This window comes from Rhinolophus sinicus, chromosome 8 (assembly GCF_057876585.1).
Source record: "Rhinolophus sinicus isolate RSI-liver-muscle chromosome 8, RSI-T2T, whole genome shotgun sequence".
Classification (NCBI taxonomy): Eukaryota; Metazoa; Chordata; class Mammalia; order Chiroptera; family Rhinolophidae; genus Rhinolophus; species Rhinolophus sinicus.
Window position 1 is genome coordinate 25,046,207 of NC_142508.1, and position 7,336 is coordinate 25,053,542.

The 7,336-nt window shown below is 36.8% G+C and overlaps 1 pseudogene; it reads right to left on the minus strand.

The window, feature by feature from the left end:
- Positions 1-760: 760 nt before the first annotated feature.
- LOC109453468 (uncharacterized protein C8orf34 pseudogene) lies at positions 761-2,891 on the minus strand (annotated as a pseudogene).
- Positions 2,892-7,336: the final 4,445 nt, after the last annotated feature.

Genomic DNA, 7,336 nt, shown 5'->3' on the forward strand with positions numbered 1-7,336 from the left:
TCTAAAATGGCATGGTTCCAACCGTCCCATCAATTTCTCTTCATTAACTCTGTCTACTCAACCAAGTTTAGACTAGCAATTGCCTTTATTTCTGTCTCTAAAATCTGGGAGACAAGGCAAATATTTCCTAGATTCACTGATTTTTAGCAGAATGTAGCTTTAGAAGATGTACGGGCAGTTTCAGTTTGTCATTATGTGTCTCTTGTTTCTGGACCAGCTTTGTGAGGTATCTTTGGCAGTGCCTTCTGCACCATCCAGTCCACAGTCCAAGCACCTGGCATCACATTCATGCTTATCCTCATCAAGATATGGTCCTTATACCTCTGTTCTCGGAGGACACCCAAAGTTTGTCCCAGCACTGAGATTCTATATATTTTGTCTTGCATGGTTAAGAGTCTAGAGCTAGGGAAGCTGTCCTGAATGGATAGCTTTGATATTGATTTATTGGTGATATTTTACTTAAATAATAGTAGTCATTTTTTTGAAGCAAACAGACTTGAATCTTTATCACGTTTGTACACAGAATAAAACTTGACTAAGTTGCCGGGAAGGTAAAGGGCTGCATATACAAAGCACAAAATACAATGTAACAATTTGCATGCTTAGATGATTTTAACTTAGATGATTTTATAAAATACAATTTTATAAAAGTCTAATGTAAAGAAACAATTTCTTTCCGCAAAGACAAAATTATTCAAAACTTTTAAAATCTCTTAATCACTACAATTTTTATAATGCCAGAGAAGAAAAAGGGAAATTACTAATTTTTAAAATTACTCAGCAATCACTTTGCATCATCTTCATTAGCAATATCTTCTTCTGTTACAGATATAGTTGGGCTGTGAATGGATTCAAAAGAATCTTGACAGCATTGCTGCCAGAAGTTTCTTATGTTGCTGTTGCTATTGTTTTAATCCCACAGTCTGGAGTTCTACCTTTAAGCTTCCTTCAGACGTAGAGCTGTTGTCTTCACTTTCCCTTTGTTCATTTTTACTTCTTGAAATTGCGGGCTGTAACATTTCAGCAGCTAGCGGATCAGCATCATTTTCTTCTTGACCAATCCATTCTCCAATCACACAAGGTCGCAGAAGAGAAGAGTTAAATGCCTCTCTTTCCTTATCAAGTTCATCTGAAATTGTGATACTTTGAGAGAGACTCTCAAGGCGGTCTCCCAACTTCTTGCATCTTGAAGGACGTGCTTCAGTTCATCACAGTCACGGCTTCCTGCTTTGGTCTTCCAGTTCCACTTAGGATGACATATTGACCTGGGCAATGGTTTGGATCCTGGTGATGGTGGAGAAATATTAGACACAGTCAGGCCACTTTTTGACGTTTTAGTTTCTTTGAATTTTATTGCCAAGGCTTATCATAGCTTCTGAAATCCCTTCTTGTTCCTTTATGTTCTGATGTTTCACTTTCTGTCCAGAGAGATGCAGATTCAGATAAAGTTCTTTGAAGTTTTCTACATTTTCCTTGTTTAGACTAACAATGGTCAATGAGAAATGGATTGACTGGTCAGGTGTTTTCAGTTATTAATTTGGTCCTTAATTCCAGTGTCTCTCTGCAAGTTCTTAAGGCCAGGAAACATGTCTTAGACATCTTTGTTACCCAAGGTCAAAGACCAATTATTGGCACATTTGCATGAATGGAGTTTTCAAGCCTGTAAATTGCTCTGAGTGACTGAGTGAGTGAATTAGTGAGTAAGTGAATTAGTGAGAGAGTGAGGAGGTGACCAATAGTAGTCATATTTAATTATATAATTATGGTGCGGCAGAAGAATGGTATCTGCAGTATTGGCTGGTTAAATGTTTTAAACAGAACACTACTATCTGTTAATAGCATCTACACATGTAAATATTTAATTGAGTTTTCCTAAATGAACTCTTTCGAGGATCAAAGAAGCAATCTCTTCTATGTTGAGAAAAGAGATTCACAATGCTTAGGAAGGAACCTGGTATTAACCCCAATCTTTCTTGACTAAACACAAAAAACTAGTTCTATATTCTTTTTTCAGTTGCTAGAGTAGAAAGTGTAGGTTAGATATTACTATTGATCAGATCCTTTTCTATGCAATTCAAACAGCTTTTATCCAATCAATAAAGAGAGAAGGAAAAATCCTTGGAAAACTCAGAATTATTTTTGATATTTAAAAAATGGTGGCTCAACACCAGCGAAGTCCACAGACATACACAGAAGAACTTGTTTCCAAAGCAACAGTAACCAAGTTGCCCTTATAAATTCAACTATGTGAATTATTTATTTCTCAGAGATTTTTCCGTATGGATAATAAAAACAAGTACACAGTAGCTATCCCATATTTATAGCAGCTGCCATTTAAGAGGAACATCGTGTTGCATTTAGAAGAAATAAATATTTGACCCACCAAATATGTGCCTTATTCTTCCCACTTACTTCATCTTACAGTATGGAAAAAATGTGCAAGAGGATAAATGAATGTTGAGCTTCTTATGCTGTGTACAGGTTAAGTAAGTATACTATTCTCAACGATACATAATTAATGGATAATATCTAAGTGCCATTCTCCCCTCAAGACTCTCTAGCTATTTCTCCATGAAATAAGGTCATTTTCTCTATTCTTTCTGTTGATGAGTGGGCAGTGATTCAGTAGGTACTGGAAGAGAGAGAGGTGATTCCACCAGTTGGGTCAAAAAGACTCAAGTTTCATGTGCATTGAAGCAACCTGTGATACCCATGCTCCATAACCGAGGGATGGAATTTTTCTCTATTGTCCTTCCATAAGGCCCCTGAGAATGATCTCTGGGCATATCGTTGGTTCTTTCACACCTGCACTTACCTTCCTTTAAACCTCTTTTCTCTACATGCAAAGATGCATGGTAGTGTTGAGTGTTTAGTGTTTCCTGTATTAGCATCCATTAGGCATAGCCTCAAAATGCTAGTCTTACAATTTACCCTCTCCTGTCTCTCAAACTCTGACTAAGTGTAACACAGAATATATAATATCATGGAGGGTATCTAGCTAGTTTTTGACATGGGCATGGGGCATGATGCCATGTTTGCCCAGGTCAGTCAGGCTCTCCCTCATCTCTGTCACTGGTTCAGTGCTACCAGTAACAATAGATATTAAAGGTGGATTCAATGGATTCAGTCTTGGATGTTCTCTGTTGAACAGAAAACAGCAAAAGATGATGGAGACATCACATAGCTGTTCAGTAACATCTCATATATATCTGTCTGGAAGAATATAGTTGAACTGAGTAAAATCAAAACTATCTGTTCTAGACCCATGTATTGGAAACATAGGCAAATTACTAGAAGTGATTCCACTATTTTGTAATTGTTCCTTTTAAAATCGCATTGAAGATGTAAAACACTGGCTTCATTTGAAATAGGACACTGACATTCATTTAAGGAGGATTAAAATACCATTTCTCCCCTTAGGTGACATTCAGTATAATTGGTTTTCTAAAATGTATTTATTGATATTTAACAATTACTTAATCAATTTGTGACCATTTAAGTATCAGATTTTCCAGTATGATGATGATGATGATGAATAGTTGCTTTTAAAATAGTCCACTGATGGCCATATACCACCAAAATTATATGACTTTGATAATTAAAAGATGGTAAATGGGCCGCTGGGCTGCTGTCTCACTACTGGACTAGCACTCTAAAAATTAGGAACTTTCTGACTTTTAGCAGCTTATGAATTCTAGTTTTCCTCTAAATTCCAGGGGCTGAGTATCACAACCTAAAATAAATGGTGCAATATGCATGTTCTCCTTCACTCCTAGACTTCGAATCCCAGTATTGATCAAGAGAGAAAGGAAAAAGATCTGAAAACCTATTCCAAGTCTTTTTGCCCAGGATGCATCAATGTAGAGATTTGCTTATCTTTATCATCAGTACCTTCCTGTACCTGTCTTATTCCAATACATCTTCCATGCATTGTTTTATGATCACAGAAGAATGGTAAAAGAATGAGTGAATAAGTGTTGGTCAGAATTATTTACCCATGCCACTATCATTAGCCTGCAAAAAGTGTGAAGTAGATTTTCAGATATAATAATCTGAATTAGTTCTGTGCTCAGTTGAGTTTGGGGGTCAGAGTAAGTGCTTAGTGGGGAGAAGAATGTGGAGAAGAGGGAAGGAATCCTGGAGAGAGAAATAGAGCCAAAGCCCGGGAATGTTGGAGGGGAATGCCAAAGGCACACTCCCCCACCGACAACTTTTGATTGGGGAGTGAGTAGGAAGTCACACAATGGCACACAGTCATTGTGAGTAATTCATGGAAATATGAGGTATCCTGACGTAAATGAAAGCCCTGTTTATTCACTTGACCTCTAAACACTCTAATTTTTCTGTTCACCTAAATTTCACACATTGTGTGAGCTTGCAGTTAATTCTCTTGTAAATTCATTCACACATTTGATGCTTATTGTGTCTCAGAACTTGTGCTAGACACAGGCAATGGGGAACCCAGTTCCCCGAAGATTTGCAATACAGTAAAAATGTGCTAAAGATCAATACATATGTGAGGGGGAAAGGGAACCAGTATAATTTAATTTAGGAAGAAACATTTGAGCTGATGAAGAAGACAGAGGGGGAAGAGCATTCCTGTCCATGAGAACCGCGGGCTGGAACCAGGGATACTCAGGAAGAGGATGTGATTGGGGGCACACCATATATGTATGGTTGCTTGGCAGGTTTGGGGGCATAAGGAGAGAAGGGAAGAAAATGAAACTGGAGAGTTGGGCTGCAGAGGAAAGACTCTGCAAGCCAGGGTTTGGCATTTTGTGTTTTTCATGTGGGCCCCAGGAAGCCCCTAGCTTTTTAATGCTGAGGATTAACATAGTAAGATTTTTATCTATGAACAAAAGGTAGACTGGAAAAGAGAGAAAATGGATGAAAGACCAGTAGTCAGGGCAATGATTTTTGTTTCTTGTTTGGTTCAATGTATAGACTCAGTGAATGTTTCAGGAAAGAATAAATATCAACTAAGAAATTTAAAATATAGGTGTGGAACTCAGAAGAGAGACGGAGGTATATAGGGGTGACCAGCAATATCAGTTGGGTGATGTACCTAGGACGAGGAAGAAAACATAGGATGGGGCTCCAGAAAACACCAACATTTAGTGGCAGGCAAAAGACAAGAAACCAGCAAACAGTCTGGTGAAATGGGGGAAAGCCAGGAGAATTCAATATCCATGATGCCGATGGAAATACATTTTAAGAAGGAAAGAAAAAATATGAATAAAAGAAAATGGTTCAGCAAGGTGTGGGGAGATGTCTATTGGTTTTTGTTTTGTTTTATTTTGTTTGTTTGTTTGTTTGTTTGTTTAGGAGACTACTGCCAGCAGTAATTACAGCAGAGTGACAGCAGAAAGAATGTGTAGTGAAGAGATTAGGAATAGAAAGTGAGGGTGGTTGTGGAGGGAAGAGAAAGATAGGATTGTAGCTAAAGTAGGAGATAGTGTGAAGCCTTTTTTAGCACGGGAAGAGTTAACTTTGTTTATAAACAGCAGTCAGTGGAGAATTGAAGAAGAGAAACAGAGATGGAGAGAATAATTGATGGATCCAATCCCAGAGAAACTCCCAAGCCAAGAGATACCACTAAATTGCTTGGAAGATGCTTTTATGGAAAGAACCTCAAAGCTTAAAAAATATTTAAAATGGAGGACGGGTAGCGAAATCAGCTGGTCATTTATTCACACATCTACCATCAGAAAGTTGATCTAAATTGAATCTCTGAATCTTGGTAAGAGTGGTAAGACACTCAATTTGAAAGCCAACATTTACTTATTAAAATTTTGTAGATACATAGAGTTTAGATTTGAAAGGGACTATATGATCTCTTAAAGTTCCTGTCGTGTCTTCATGACACAGAAAATAGCGGACAGTCATGACCTGGAGGCCTCTTTTTCTGGATCCTGCTTCTAATGGTTGCAGAGCGTAATGAAGGTGTCAGGGAGTGCTACTTTCAGCTCTCTCTTGCAGCTCCCATCCTCCCATCACCGCAGGGAGGTCCAGATGGCAGGTGGGAGGGGATGGGTCTGTATTCTGCTCCTAAATGCCCTGAGGATTTATTTTCACTGCTTATGGGTGGTAGTCTGTCTGTGGACAATGTGCTGCAACAGGCCTTTGGGCCCCATAGCATATAATCAGAAGCACTTTTTAGAAAGCTCAATTGGAACGAGATAATATGAAGTTATAAACCAATAATATAGCAGTTTCAGATGCAAGTACAAAGTAATGATACCATAGCAACTCTTCTTGCACACAGGAAGCTGTATTTAATACAGGAATTTCACAAACGCTCAATAATTTAAAAAGCTAAGTATTAATAAAAAATTAATTTCAATGTTACTTCACTTAAAATGGATTTGCATTGAAAATACATACTTTTTCTTAGATAACTTTCAAGTCTGAGAAATAAATGGTGTTTGAAATGTTTCATGAACTGATTTTTAATCTGAAAAGAAAATATATTTCCTTTTCTTGATTATAAAATAACACACACTATAATTAAAACATTAAAATATATTAAAATATAAAGAAGAATATTCTTTAAAATCATATAAAATACTACCACCTAGAGAGAAATCCTATTCTTATTTAGGTGAACATCTCCTCAGATATATCTCTATAAAAGCACACATACACTTATTATAATTTCACTAAATGATTCTTTAATTTTTAATGATGTCATAAAACATACTGGAATTTAAATTTCCAGAGGATGGAACTATGGCTTCTAAACTTCCTCTGTGTTAGGGCCTCTACTGCAATACAATAAACAGATCTGTTTGGCAGGTAAAGATATTGTATGTTGGTTCATGTTAATAGCCACTGTTTTCAGTTAAAAAGAAACCAGTTAACAGCAATTCTTTCATGTTTCTAAGTGATTCTGCCCCCCCCCACTCTTTTCATATAGTAAATCTTTTACCTTCCCTTCCCTACTAGCCATGATTTTCCTCAGTAAAAAGAGGGAAGGGCACAACACCCAACAATGATGGTATTTTTTTTCCCATGCAGGAACATAAAAAATGTGAAGAAAATAATTTTATTCAATTAAGCTGAGAAGTCTTAGTTACAACTTGAAGACATACTGTGCGGAGACTTATTCAGACTGAAAAGGGAAATCTGATAACTTTTATATACAGAAGGTGCCAAATAAATGTATACACATTTTAAGAAAGGAAAAACTGTATTAAAATGGTAATATTCAATATATACCAATAACAAAAGATGAATACAAGTCACATTTGATTTCTGCAATTACAAGAGGTGCTCAAAGTGGTTACCATCAGCATAATTTTAATAATTTTTTCCTTTCTTAAAATGTGTATACATT